This window comes from Papio anubis, chromosome 8 (assembly GCF_008728515.1).
Source record: "Papio anubis isolate 15944 chromosome 8, Panubis1.0, whole genome shotgun sequence".
Taxonomy (NCBI): Eukaryota; Metazoa; Chordata; class Mammalia; order Primates; family Cercopithecidae; genus Papio; species Papio anubis.
The window spans coordinates 29,141,261-29,156,605 of record NC_044983.1 but is presented as its reverse complement, the minus strand read 5'-3'; the positions used below and the strand labels follow the sequence as shown (position 1 = coordinate 29,156,605).

General features: G+C 40.9%; 1 protein-coding gene across 3 annotated transcripts in view; it reads left to right on the top strand.

Moving 5' to 3' along the window:
• Positions 1-397: 397 nt before the first annotated feature.
• TEX15 (testis expressed 15, meiosis and synapsis associated) overlaps positions 398-15,345 on the top strand; it is an 88,479-nt gene continuing 73,531 nt past the window's right edge. Inside the window, exons 1-2 of one of the 3 annotated variants that reach the window (XM_031669466.1) lie at positions 398-1,322; positions 15,019-15,094. The gene's annotated coding sequence lies outside the window, so the exon portion shown is untranslated. Of the gene's footprint in view, positions 1,323-2,192; positions 2,595-14,355; positions 15,095-15,345 lie in introns of those variants that run through there. The other 2 variants (XM_031669465.1, XM_021942185.2) reach the window with 2 other exon arrangements.

Sequence of the window (15,345 nt, the reverse complement as noted above, 5' to 3'; positions counted from 1 at the left end):
CATACAGATTTAGGGTATTCACAGATCCCTGAAGCTCCTCTTTCAATCCAATTGTAAAATACCTTAAAACTTGCCTTATAGTAAGTGATTATTGGAAAATGGGATAGTGCATCTTTGTGTGTGTGTGTGTGTGTGTGTGTGTGAGAGAGAGAGAGAGAGAGAGAGAGAGAGAGAGAGAGAGAGAGAGAGAGAGAGAGACTCACTCTGTTGCCCAGGCTGGAGTGCAGTGGCATGAGCTCCGCTCACTGCAACCGCCGCCTCCATGATTCAAGCAATTCTCCCGCCTCAGCCTCCCGAGTAGCTGGGACTACCGGTGCATGCCACCATGCCTGGCTAATTTTTTGCATTTTTTAGTAAAGACTGGGATTCGCCATGTTGGTCAGGATGGTCTGGAACTCTTGACCTCAGGTGATCCGCCTGTCTCAGCCTTTCAAAGTGCTGGGATTACAGGCATGAGCCACTGTGCCCGGTTGAATACTGCATCTTTTAAGCTGCGTGTCTCCAACATCTTCACCCCTAAAGGATTCACCCATCGAAGGATGCAGTGACTCTCAGGCCTGCCATTGTAAAATTAAATCTGAGTGACTGGACTGGAAGACTTTGATTCTATAATCTATATAGCCCCTGAATTAGGCTTTCATAAGCCATGCTATGAAGGAGAATTAATTTTCTGAGTGCAAGAATTTTTTTCTTTCTTTCTTTCTTTCTTTCTTTCTTTATTTATTGCAGAGGAGGTCTCACTATGTTGCCCAGGCTGGTCTCAAACTCCTGAACGCACCTTGGCCTCCCAAAATGCAGAGATCACCGGCGTGAGCCACCGGGCCCGACCAAATGAGTCTGGTTAAAATCTTCATGCTTTAGATCCCTGAAACTTGGATGTACTTGTTAGCTCCAAGCTGAAGCCTTAGCTAAGGGATTTGGCCATTAGCTGAGCAACATATAAAGTCCTCCCTGATCTTCTAACTCCTTTTGAATTAAATTAGAAAGCCATGACGAAATGATCGTTTTGTTGAAGGCCTACTACGTGTACACGGAGTATGCACGGAACACACAGTTCGCTTCAGGACATGGAAAAGCTCTCAGGAGTCAGTTCCTGCGCAGGCCTCACCTACCGGCTTCGAGCTTCCACGTGCAGGGCCTCTGGCTCCGCCCCCGGCGCAGTACGCAAGCGCGACTGCTTGCCGGGTTCCCAGCTCAGTGTGCGCACCTCGCTCGGGGGTGCTGCTGTGTTCCTGAGGCTTCCAGGGAAGACAGTGGGCGAAGTTCTGTACCGTGCTAAGATTGAGTCTAAGGAACTTACTGAGCAAAGAAGACAGCTCAAGGTTTGTGGGGAATGTGGCAGGTGAGGAGAGGAGGTTGAGCAGCTCGTTAAGTGTGAGATAAAATTAAGGAGTGAAGAATGTTAATTATGGGGAGTCTCAGACGCTACTCTTCTGGCTCAGGGGGCTTCCCGATTAAATTTTTTTTTAATAATAAATTTTAAAAATGTTAATTATCATTGATTCAGGGACTCTGGGGCCAGGGCAGCCAACTCTACAGGTGAAATGTTGAGCTTTCCTCAGATGCGCGGATTCCCGCGCTTTTGCTCTCCCTCTGCCCCCGCTGAGCCCCACGGAGCTGGCCCTGCGTCCTTGTTTGCAGCTGAGGAGAAACTCGCTGCTCTGAGGCAGCGAGAAGAGAAAGCCACACAACTTGGTGGTGGCCTCAGCCTCGCCCCTGGATCCCTGGAGGCACAGTTTGTAGTCAGCAGAAGGCAGCGCTGGGCAACCGGGTTGCGCGGGGCGCGTGGGGATCTCCATGGCGCGCGTGGGAGTCTCCATGGCGCGCGTGGGAGTCCCCGTGGCGCGCGGGGATATCTGCGGGGGCGGGACGGGGGGCGGGGCTTCATGGAGGCCCCGCCCCGCCCGGGACCGCAATTCGGGACTCGTGCGGGACTCGCGACCCCAGAGCGCTGAGGCAGGGAACGCCGACCCTGTGACTGGCGGTCCGCCCGCCTCGTCCTCCCCTGCAGAGCCCGCGCTCGGACGATGCCCGCCGGCCGCCGGCTGTCTCGCTGCAGGAGCCGGTGGACGCGGGGGAGCCTCGGTAGGTGAGGGCGGCGCGGGGGCGCGGGGGTCGCTGGGCTCCGACGCGGGCGCCTGAGGGGAGCGTCCCCCGACTGCATGAGGACTGGCGCGCCCGGGATGCGGTGCCGCGTGTCCCGGCGCTGTGGCGGTTGTAAGGCTAGGTGGAGGTTTTGCGGGGCTGCTTCGCCCTGGTGGCTCTTGGCTTCCTGGCTCGGCTCTGTGAAGGGAGTGAAACCCCTCGGGTCCCGGCGTAGTGCGGGTGCAGGAAGAGACTCCTGCCTTAGCTTCGTGTGAGCCGCGTCCCAAGCCCAGCCCTGCGCAGATCCTTTCAGGCAGTTTCCATCGTCTCCTATTGCGCTCGGGGTTGAGTTTCCGCGTTTGGAATGCTGGGTTTGAGGCGCACGGCCACCGCGCTGGCTGTGTCGGGAGACAGTGCCCAGGGATGATGTTCGAGAAAGTGGAGAAGCTGAGGTCGTTGGCAACTCGGAGGCTTTGAAGATACTACGGTGCCTTTCAAGTTCAAAAATGGTGAGCTCCAAGGGCAGTGTGAAGCACCCCAACGCCCTAAGTGCACTGATTGCTTTTGGGGGTGATGGGTGAATATGGGACTGTTTCAAAGTATGAAGTAGAAGTGGTACCATTATTCGCTTGTTTTAATTTTTGAATTTCCTTTTTGACGACTCTGTGTGTTGGTGGAGAAGGAAGAGAAGTGATACAAGCTTTGGCGAGCGCGGTGGCTCAGCGCCTGTAGTCCTAGCATTTTGGGAGGCCGAGGCGGGCGGGTCGCGTGAGCCCAGGAGTTCGAAACCAGCCTGGGCAACATGGGGAAATCCCTTCTCTACCAAAAAAAATAATAATAATAGCCGGCGTGTTGCCACGCGCCTGTAATCTCAACTACTCCGGAGCCTGAGGCACGAGAATCGCCTGAGTCTGGGAGTTTTAGGTTGCAGTGAGCTGAGATTGCGCCACTGCACTCCAGCCTGTGCGACAGAGAGAGACTCTGTCTCAAAAAAAAAAAAAAAAAAAAAAAAAGTGGTACAAGCTTTAATTAAAATGTCATTGAGTTCACATTGAGAAAATAGTTAAATTTGTTGGATATTTTTTAAAGGTTTTAGGGTTCATCCAAAATACATCATCGCTGCTTGAAAGGAAAAGTTCGTTTTAACGTTTGAAGTTAAGGGAACTGGAGGAGTGAAATCAGTATTTAGAGATACGTATAATGCTTTGTTATTGCTCACTTTTTAAAAAGCCTTTAATTAAAAAACAAAACGTAAATCTTTCTTTACCTTATTGTACAGATATTTAAAAATCTGAACCCTTCCTAATCATAAAGATGTCAGAATTTGAGGGAGAGTGTTAAGCATCAAAACCCATGTATGTTTTCTTTTTTAAATAAATTATTTGGGTGGGTGCCAAATAATGCCTTGTAATCCTAGCACTTTGGGAGGCCAAAGTGGGAGATTGCTTGAGGCCAGGAGTTCAAGACCAGCCTGGGCAACATAGTCCCCGTCTCCACCAAAAAAAAAGAAAAAGAAAAAAAAAAAAACAGCCAAACGTGATGGTGCAAGCCTGTGGTCCCCAGCTATTTGGGAGGCTGAAGTGGGAAGATTGCTTCAGCCCGGGTGGTCAAGGCTGCAGGAAACTGTGATCCCATCACTTGCACTCCTGTGCGACAGAGTGAGACCCGATGAATTCTATAAAAGAATTCATGGAACTAGGCACACGTAAGAGATTACCTGTAGGAGTCTTATCGGCCAGTAGGAAGAAAGCATAAGAACTTCCATTGATACTTTTTGAAATTTTAATCCTAGCAGCTAGTGATAATTTCCGCTTTAGTATATGGCTTTAGTATGTTAAAAAATGTTTTACACAATCAATAAAGTATAATTATAGTGCTTTTACTCAATTTCAGGAGATCCGAAGGTCACTTTTTCTCCCAGCACGCCTACTAGTGTACTTGGGCACTTTAACGGTTTTTTTGTTGCTTGTTTGTTTTTAATTGTACTGAAGGATGATATACTATACTGGATTGCAAAATTTTTTTAAGTTAGAGAAAACAATCATGATTTCCACAATACCCAAAAATTTTGGAAAATTGGCAGTTATAATTTTTGGTAAATGTACTGCTTTGGTCTGCTTTTGCTATGTTCTTTTTTCTCATTTATTTCAAAATAGCTTGGCTTTATGAAGGATGATATAGGGGATTTGAAGTGCCTATGTGTTATCCTGTTAGGTCTCATGGAATCTCATTAAATCTCCAGCCCCTGAATGTGTTGCAAAGTTGGGATTAGTTTTCCTCTAAATCTATTAAATGTGATACCAAAGGTGAAAAATAACCTAATCTTCTTTCCGTTTGTATTTTGTTACCTGTCTTTATCAAAGAGGAACTAATTTTTTGGTTCAGTTAAGCATGTTTAAAATTGATGTTCTGTGGTGATTTACTCTCGCTTTGTAATAATACTTCTAGCTTTATAAAGTTAGTCAAATAGTAGGGCGAGATGATCAGAAATTAACTTTTCAGAAATAGCTCTATTTCACAAAGAGAGGTAAACTTGCATGACAAACTGAGCAAAGTTCAGAAAATTTAAAACTTATACATAAATTTGATGATTGCTTTAATGAACAACTTTGCTTATTAGGATAGTCCCCGACGTCTGGTAGCAATCCTATATCCTTGGAATGTGTAATCCACATAATGCAAAGCCTTTGTAATTACTGCCCTTTGAAAGTAATGATAGCTAGCTGCTCCTGATGGGGGTCGGGGGAGGGATTGGGGGGGGTCTGTCTTTAATTACAGCAGCTGAGACTTTGGCACAGATGCAGTTACTGCTTTCACCAGTGTGACTGTGAATAGATGTGGACAATTAAATCCTTATCCAAACCTAGTTTGGCATAGCTTTGTTCGTGCCTATTAGACCCTAGGTATACAAAACATATTTTATTTAAAACATTTTTGATTTTTCAGGTTTAGCTGAGGTTTAATTAAGCTGCTGTATTTAAACTTGAAGATTTTTGAGGATAATGATTAATAAAATCACTGATTTGAGTAGCTCATCCTGATATAAATCTAAAACCACACACAATCACTCTTAACGTGCCTCAAGGGGGGAAACTTTGCCAATGAAAATCAAATTTCGTTTCTTTTATGTGTTTAAAAGTGCAAGCTTGTGAGCTCTGGTACATTTACAGTTTGCACAGCAAGACTTTAAGGGTGTGTGTGAGAGAATATGAATGCAGAAATGGCATTTTTATATTAAAACAACAGGAACCATGGTAATCCAGTTTTCTAGAGGGTTCTTAGGATACATGGACTTCAGTGATTACTTGAAGCCCCTAACTGTATGCAAAAATGTGTGGATTGTGTTAATTTTTGTTGAAGAAAAGATGTATGACTTCATCAGATTCTTTAAAGCATGTGAGACACCCCTCTTTATCAAAAAGTTAGCAGTAATATCGATAGAGGATCACATTTCAGTTTTATGAACTGAAGTAGCTAAATAGTGAAAGAGCTAGGATTCAAACATGTTTTTAACTGCCAATCCTTCACTTCTTTCGTTAGTTCACATTTATTGGACCTTGTAACCTCTTTTCTGGATGGGGCCGTGTTCACTCTGTGGCTTACAGTAAAGCCTTGTTTAGAGAGAGACTTCAAGCTCATGTAAGCATTTAATGTAGGATCATAGCAAGAACTATGAGAAAAAAATGAATTATATGTAAAGGAGACATATAGGCAAATATTTTCTTGATATATATAGATGAAAACATTCCTATAAATTTTGTGCCATTAATATAATAGAGCAAGTCAAAAGGGAGAAAGCAGGCCAGCACAGTGGCTCACACCTGTAATCCTAGTATTTTGGGATGCCGAGGCAGGAGGATCGCTTGAGTCCAGAAGTTGGAGACCACCCTTGGCAATATAGCAATGCCCTGCCTCTACAAAAACTTTAAAAATAAGGTCAGGCACAGTGGCTCATGCCTGCAGTCCCAGCGCTTTAGAAGGCCAAGGTGGGAGGATCACTTGGACTCAGGAATTCAAGACCAGCCTGGGCAATGTAGTGAGACCCCCATCTCTGCAGAAAATTTAAGTATTAGTGTGACGTGGTGGCACATGCATGTAGTCCCAGCTCCTGGGTAGAGGGGGAAGGTTGCTGAGGTGGGAGGATCACTTGAGCCTGGGAGGTCAAGGCTGCAGTGAGCCATCATCGTGCCACTTCACAGCAGCCTGGGTGACAAACGGAGACGCCTGTCTCAAAAAATAAAAAAATATATATATATATGTATATAAAAATTAGCTAGGCATCCTGGCATGCACCTATCGTCCTAAGTACTCAAGAGGCTGAGGTGGAAAGATCGCTTGAGCCCAAGAGTTGAAGCCTGCAGAAAACTGTAGGCAAAATTTGAATATTATCCAGTCCCCAGGAGAAATAAACTGGAGTACTACTGATCACAGCATTCTAGGCAGAGAAATGAACTTGACTCTTGTGATGCTGTCAGGCACACAATGAGCCATGATTGCACCACTGCACTCCACCCTCCAGCCTTGGCAACACAGCAAGATCTTGTCTCTAAATAAGGAGAAAGCTTTTATTAAATCAACAACAAATCTTCAGTGGTATAATTGCATAAGGTAATGGTGATCAGGAAAGTCTATAAACTCTTTGAGTTTAGAATGGTATTCTTGTGAAGATTTATACAACCTTTACATCTATGTGGTATGTTTTGTATAAAGTCACATTTGGCCAAGGAATAAGAATCAGCTTAAGTGAAGATCAAAGGAAAAAAAAATTTTTTAAGTTCCTCAAATCTGTTTTTCTCTCTAGAAAATGCAATTTTTGTGTTTTTCAAGCCTATGCCAATCAATTAAACCTAGTGTCTTTCTGTGTCTCGGTTTTTTCATGTGTAAAATGGAAAATTTTCATATGTAAAATGAGAATATCTGATTATAATTTATTTCGATTGACTGTCTTCTGCAGTATTATCTTTTTCATGGGTCTTTCAAGCCCATTCCCAGCAGTTAAACCTAGTGTTTTAGTTTCTCCTAATGTACTACATGCTTGCTTATCCAAGGTACAGATACAGGCACTTTAATATATGCTTGTTGTCTCTTTTTTTTTTTTCTTTTGAGATGGAGTTGCCCAGGCTGAAGTGCAGTGGCACAATCTCAGCTCACCACAAGCTCCGCCTCCCGGGTTCACACCATTCTTCTGCCTCAGCCTCCCCAGTAGCTGGGATTACAGGTGCCCGCTACCACGCCCGCTAATTTTTTTTTTTTTTTTTTTTGTATTTTTAGTAGAGATGGGGTTTCACTGTGTTAGCCAGGGTGGTCTTGATCTCCTGACCTTCTGATCCGCCCACCTCAGCCTCCCAAAGTGCTGGGATTAAAGGCATGAGCCGCTGTGCACAGTCGCTTGTTCTCAAAATTTTAAGGCTAAAACAGAAACAAAGACTTCCCAGGTCAGCAAATAACATAACTATTTGAAGATGAATGGAGGAATGTTAGATGATTAAGATTAAACTGTATGGATTAAAATATTATGCCTCTTTATTTTATTAAACACATATTAATAATAATAGCCAATACTTATATAGCACTTTACCATAAATGAGTCACTGTTCTGTGTGTTGTATTAATCAATATAGCAGAAGAGTATTGATTAACTGAATTAACCTACTAAATACTGTTACTTTTTCCCCATTTTACATATGAAGAAACTAAGACACAAAAGAATAGGTAATGGCTCTAACGTTGCACAGTCAGTAACGGGCATATAGAATTTGGGTTTTGGGGGGTTTCTTATTTGTTTTGTTTTTTGAGACAGGGTGTCACTCTCACCCAGGCTGGAGTGCAGTGGCAGGATCACAAGGCTCATTGCAACCTCCACCTTCTGAGCTCAAGCAATCCTCCCACCTCAGCCTCCCGAGCAGCTGGGACTACAGGTGTGCCACCATGCCCAGCTTTTTTTTTTTTTTTTTTTTTTTTTTTTGTATTTTTTGTAAAGACAGGTTTTCGCCAAGTTGCCCAGGCTGGTCTTGAACTCCTAAGCTCAAGTGATCCACTTGCCTCAGCCTCCCAAAGTGCTGGGATTATAGGTGTGAGCCACAGACTAGGTGGTCTGGCTTCACCAAACTGCCACCAAAAATATCTCTTATCCATGGCATGAATAAGTGAAATAATTTTCTCTCAAAAAAAATCTGTCTGAATTATGCTAAAATTTTTAGAGGAAAATTATTTGCTTGCTACAAATTTGCAGAGTCTGAAAATTACTCTGTTTTGGTGATCTTGTATTTAATATGACAATTCAAAAGCAGGACTAAAATTTTTAGTCTGACAAAAGAATAGCAGCATCCCAAGAGTTCATTCTCTGCCTAAAATGCTGATGACCAGTACTCCAGTTTATTTCTCCTGGGGACTCAGTAGTATTCAAGTTTTGCCTACATGGTTTGGTTTTTTTGTTTTTTGTTTTTTTTTTGAAGTCTCCAATTGGTCTATTTAGTATAATCCCCACCAGGTTTGTTGCAGTACTTTGACACGATCAGTTTCTGAAGGATTTTTGAGAAGCCTGTTTGTTACTAAAGTCAGGTAGAATCTTAAAATGAATGTTAGAAGTAGACAAGTTATATTAAAATTCATTCTTGATAGGGAGATTAGTAAGAAGGCACCTGAATTGCTAGTTGTTACCTTTGATACCCCCACATTTAATATAAGTACCTAAAGAAAATGTTTAAGTGAACATTCTTTCATGAGAAAGATGTGTAATTAGATACATTTAGAAATTTATAATTGTGTATTAAGTGTTTTTCTGGGCATAACTCCATTACAGTATTAATTAGGCGACTTGTTTTAACCTTATCTAGCAACACTTTTTTAAAATTTTAGGTTCAGCAGATCATGAAAGGTGAATAATGGTCAGCAGCTATGTTTCTCATACTAAAATGTGGAAAATAAAGCTGTTGACTTCTTTGAATTAACACCAAAAGATAGTTTAATGTTTTAAAATGGGAGGAATATTTTATATGGCAAGATGACTTCAAGGACACCTCATTGACATTAAAAGAGAAGATGAGGAATACTTGTGGTTTTTAACTGGAAAACAACTCACAGGGGGAGGAAAAGTTGATTCAGTGTTAGTCAGTCCTAGTTAGAAATTTATAAATTTCTAGTTAAAAATGTATTACCTATATAGCTATTTTCCTACATTAATCAAAATGAATCATGTAAATATTTAGATATGACCAATTTCAGAAATTACTTTGTTGTTGGGGAAAGAAACTGATGTTTTCTACAAGGATTAAATAAGGTTCTTTTTTTTTTTTTGAGATAGAGTCTCACTCTTGTCACCAAGGCTAGAGTGAAGTGGCACCATGTTGGCTCACTGCAACCTCCGTCTCCTGGGTTTAAGCCGTTCACCTGCCTCAGCCTCCCAAGTAGCTGGGATTACAGGCGCCCACCACCACACCCAGCTATTTTTTGTATTTTTAGTAGAGACGGGGTTTCCCCATGTTACCCAGGCTGGTCTTGAACTCCTGACCTCAGTTGATCCACCCACCTGAGCCTCCCAAAGTGCTGGGATTACAGGCGTGAGCCACTGCTCCTGACCTAAATAAGGTCCTTTTATTATTCTTTCCTTTCCAAGACTTGTATGTTATTAATTCCCTTGAAAATTGTGTCATTATCTTTAATCATCTGATTATTTCCTTGTATTTCCCTAATGTCTTTTAAAAAGCCTCATAACCATAATAGATTAGCAACGAATTCCTGTGCTTTTATGACAATTCCCAACTTCTTTTGCATTTAATTTCCATCTGTTTGAGCAGAGAATGCACTCAGTTTAGGGTTGTACATGATTGATCTATCCTCATCTTTCACAACCTATTAGCACAGTCATCTTCCATGTTTCATACCCTTCTAACACCATGTCTGATTTCAAGGACCTTGGCAAGGTAATTATCTCTCTGTTTATATCTGCATAGGAAAGACAAGTGGCTTTAAGCAGGCAAAGTGGTGACTTTTTTGCCATTCTCAGTTGCTTTTCGCTATCAGTAACATAGAGGATGGCATTTGTTATATTTACTGCTTGGGCTGAAAAAAGAATCCTGATTTGTAGAAGGGTAGGTAATCCAGGTAATCTTCCTTGTGGAATAAGTTGCAAGGTATCCTGTACTAGCTTACTGGTAGAGTGGATCTGTTTCAGTCAAGCCAGTCAGAACTTACGAGAAGGCTGAAGGAAGGACTAGGATTGAAGGATTGATTTCAGTGAGAAGTTGAGCTGTTTCTCACCTTTCTCTGCAGCCAGGATGACCTTGGCCTTTTTGTGGAACTCAATCTGTTTGTACCGCAGCTCCTAGACTCCAAAGGGAAAGAAACCAAGCGAGTCCTAACCCCTGGGGGCCCCTTAACTTTGATTTTTTTCCCCATGATGAAAAGCAGCAGGACTGGAAGTACTCCTCCCCATAGCCTGGGCTCTTGGGACAGTCTTTTAAACTTGTAAATTATTTTTAAGTCTACTCTCATTTGACTATGTAATTAGATAGATACAGGATCCTTCTTGGGCTTAGAGGAGAGCCTGCCCCAAATTTTTAGAGAAATACATCCATACAGCATAGGTCATAAAACAAGATTATAATTTGAGTCATCACAAAATCATGGAAATCTTTAAGTGCCAGTTTGGCTTCTCATTTGGGAAACCCTTCATATTGGAGGTTGGTTGATTCAACATAGACTATATAATATGCATTATCAAAATAAAGTAGTTGAACCACATAGTTTAAAAGCATAATTGCTCTCTTGCCTTTGCCCTGAGAGGCAACAGACAAAGTCTATGCGATAAATATGAACACCATGAGAAATGTACTGGTAATCCTCAGACATTTCCTTCCTGGAATACTTAAATTCTGCTGTGCCTCATCATCTAGATTGGTGGTTCTCAAACTGTGATTTGTCTTCACTATCAGCGTCACCTGGGAATTTATGAGAAATAAAAATTCTTGGGCCTTAAACATACAGAATTAGAAACTCTGGAGGTGGGACCCAGTAATCTGTATTTTAATAAGCCCTCTAGGTGATTCTAATACACACTGAAATAGGAGAATCACTAATGCCTTTGATCATCAAGGGTGAACCATAGTCTTTTGCTTTGCTGGTCTGTTACTTCACTATAAATATTTTATTGCCCATGTGGATATTACTGCATGTATATACCAGGAATTGGCAACCTGTGTTGTTAGTACTACATCGAATGATACCCAAGTTAAAATGGTTAGTGACCTTCACAGTTCTTTTCTACTTCCTTGTCTTCCTTCTTGCAGAGCGCCTGAATCAAGGTAGCCACTGGATAATTTGTTAATTGAATGCCTACCTTCCCCCCTTCCTGCCCTCCCCCTGCAAAAAGCAAAATCACATTTTTGTTTATCTTTTGGTTTCTTCCTCTGTGGGAGCTTTAAGCCTGAAAGTGAAGTTCCCAGTTACAAATATGTCTTTTTCCTAATAGTGACTCTGGCTAAAAGAGATTTCTGATACATTAAGGAAAAAGAAAAAAAAAAAGAAAAGGAGGAAAAAGGAAGAAAAAATAGTTCTTATGTACCTGATTAGTATGCCTTCCTCAGAATTATCTTAGACCAATGGATCTCAAACTTACCTTACATCAGAATCACCTGGAGAATTTGTCGAACCACAGATTTCTGGGCCCAGACTCCAGAATCAATAGATCTAGGATGAAGCCAGAGGATTTGCATTGCCAGCAGGTTCCCAGGTTGTGCTGATGCTGCTGGTCTAGGGACCACAGTTTGAGAACCACTTCCCATAGTTGACTAGACCAGAAATACAGGTAATTTCATGATGTGCTTGTTAGGTGTCCCCCAGCTTGCGTAGCCAGTGATTTATAATTAGGAAGTATGGGACATGCCCAGGTGACAAACTTTGTCAGTAGTAGTTTTTTCTAGCTCTGTGCCTTTCCATATTCCAGAAGTTAAGATCTTCTCTTTGAACATAAGACTTTTTTCAGACTTTGAAAACTTACTCAAACTTGCTTGTCTAAATAATTGAGTTTGAGTGGAATAGATTTTTACCCAACTCTTGCCACACTGATTACTTCATTTCTCTGCTTCTCTTTTTATTTCAAGCTTAATTTTTCCAATATTATTATATACTCAAACATACGTTGCTTAAGTTGATATTGTTTATCTGTTTTCTGTCCTCTCATACAATTTTCTGAAGAATGGGAAATGGGCATTTCTTCTGGATTTTTTTCTCACAGCTAAACACAGTTGTTACAGACTTGACTCCTTGTCACTTGAATTCTTATTATGAAACACATCTTTAGCATTTCCTGAAACGGAGAATAAAAAGAGATGAAACTGAGGCTTTTTTCCAAACTCTTTTGTAAGCCTTTTTTTTCTTGCTAAACAAGTGGTTTTGAGGAAAAATTGAAATATTAATCAATACAGATTTCTTGTATTTAATAGGAACTTTAGTTAAATATTTTCAACCATACCTATGCAAACACTATATTCCTGTGCAGCTTAATCTCCTGCAGATTAAATTTATAGTTACTCTACTGGATAGCTTCTGGTAGAGAAAAAAACTATTGAAGACCATTTTGGTTTTTCTTTTCCTTTTTTTGTTTGTTTGTTTGTTTTGAGACAGTCTTTTGTTCTGTCAACCAGGCTGGAGTGCAGTGGCGCAGACACAGCTAATTGCAGCCTTGACTTTCCAGGCTCAAGTTATCCTCACACCTCAGCCTCCTGAGTAGCTGGGACTACAGGCACGCCTGGCTAATTTTTTAATTTTTTGGTCCCACTGTGTTGCCCAAGCTGGTCTCGAACTCCTGACCTCAAGCAAGCCTCCTGCCTTGGCCTCCCAAAGTGCTGGGATTACAGATATGAGCCACCATGCCCAGCCCTAGTTTTTCTTTTTATGGAATATCACCCATGAGTTGTAGAAAGATTTACCAAATGAGTACCTTTTTGTTAAACCCTGTGGTTGGTGTGGCTCTGTAATTTGTGTCCTGTAGCCAACTTTTCTTTTTCCTATTGCAGAGATTTTGTTTGCCACTCTTTTGCTATTCCAGAAAGTCTGGAACAGCTCCATGCAAGTGTCTTTGTGTTGACATCCTCCCTTGTGATCAAATTAAAAGACAGTTGGTAACATCCTCAAGCACATTTCCTTTCTTATACATGACAGTTGTGTTAACTTACAAGTTTGCTTCAGATTCTTATTAATGTACTAACTTAAAAACTATCTTTCCACTTACTATAATTACAATAGACATGGCAATGTCGTTAGTCATCAGTTTTCAAATATACATATTACCCATATAATTGTTGCTAAATATTTCATGTTATTACTGATATCCTTATGTGAATGCTGGTGAGAGAGATAGACCATCACTATCACAGTACTCAGAATTTCTGGTTCCCAAATTATTTGGCATTTTATTTTTATATGCCAGTCTCTCATTTTAATTACCCTGATATTGCATGGTTATATTTGTCCTTGATTGTTTCTTTTTATTCTCTACGTTTACTTCTTTGGGTCTCTTAGACAGTGACAATTAAAGCACTTGAGTAAAATATGCACCAACTAGTAAGTCAGTAAAGGATAAGATGTTCTTTTATTTATATGATGAGTTCTAAAATATTTTCAAAGAGCAATATACAGTGTCTACTTTAAATACCCTTTGACCTTTTTTTGGATGCTTAACTTGGAGAAAAGAAAAAAGATCTAGAATTCGGAGTAAATCTCAAGTTTTGCTAAATGTTTCACCAATAACAGTTATCTTTTCTTGAAAATGCATAACATAGCATTTTAAATATATTAATTAGTACCATATAGAGATATACCTTATAATCAGTAGTATTATCTTGAAATCAAGAAATAAGTTAAAAGTTGTCTAGCTTCACAGGAACATGAAAGCTAATTATAATAGGTCATTAGGATTTGGACTAATTAGTTTTTTGTTGTCTCCATGGTGCAGACAGTCAGAGTTAAGGTTTAAATGCCTCTAGAAAGAAACTTAAGAACTGAGTTGGGGCCAGGTGCGATGGCTTATGCCTGTAATCCCAGCACTTTGGGAGGCTGAGGCTAACAGATCACTGGAGGTCAGGAGTTCAAGACATGGTGAAACCCTATCTCTACTAAAAATATAAAAATTAGCTGGGCATGGTGGCACATGCCTGTAATCCCAGCTACTCGGGAGACTGAAGCAGGAGAATAGCTTGAACCCAGGAGGCGGAGGTTGCAGTGAGCCGAGATCATGCCACTGCACTCCAGCCTGGGTGACAGAGCGAGAGAGACTGTCACACACACACACACACACACACACACACAAAGAACGGAGTTTGAATAGTGCAGTGATTTAGATCTGTAGGTAAGCATCAAGCCTGAACTTGAAAACCAACTTACCAGTTTGGTTACCTCAGATAAGTTTCTTAAACTTTCTGAGTCTGTTGTTCTCATCTGAAAATGAGAGTAATACCATCAATCTGTAAAGATAAAATGAGATATTATATATAAGCTACCTATACTGTGTGTAGTATGTATCATAACTGCAGTGATTGACTAAAAATCAATGTTTTGTGCTGTGTGTAAAAACACTAGAGCAAGCTCATCTGCTGCGTTACAGGTGGTTTTCCCAACTAGAACTGCGTAAGATTGGTGAGCTGACACTGGGACTCTGGATAGCAGATGAGAATGTACTGAAGGGAAGAAAAAGAGAAAAGCTTATTGAGAAAAGAGGAGGGAAAGAAGAGGGAGGAAGGGAAAGGCATGAGAGAAGGAACTGAGATATGCAGAAAACAGACAGCTCCCTCCCCTAGAATGAAACAGGAGTAAAAGGGAGGCAGAAACCAGGAAGAAAAAAATGAATAGAGAGGACAATGAAGAGCTAATTATTGGGCAGGGGGAGCTTCTGATCATAATTTTCTACATGTTTCTGTTTTTATTTTTATTTTGTAGATATTCCCTTATCAGTTTTCATGTATGGACTGAGTAATGATCATAACTGTATGATGCTAGATACCATTGAAGAGTGGTAAGTATTTCAAATAATGGCTTTGTTACTGCTTTATTTATAACTTGTTGATTTCTTTTAACTACTTTACTATTGACTTATAAATAATTTGGCAATAAAGAAGATAGATGAAGAGTGTCTTTTATCACACTTTGGAATACTTTAAAGTATGTAAATATTTATTCTTGATGATAATACTTATTGGGTACTGTCTTAATCTACTCGGGCCACAACAACATAATATAAACTGGGTAACTCATAAACAACATAAA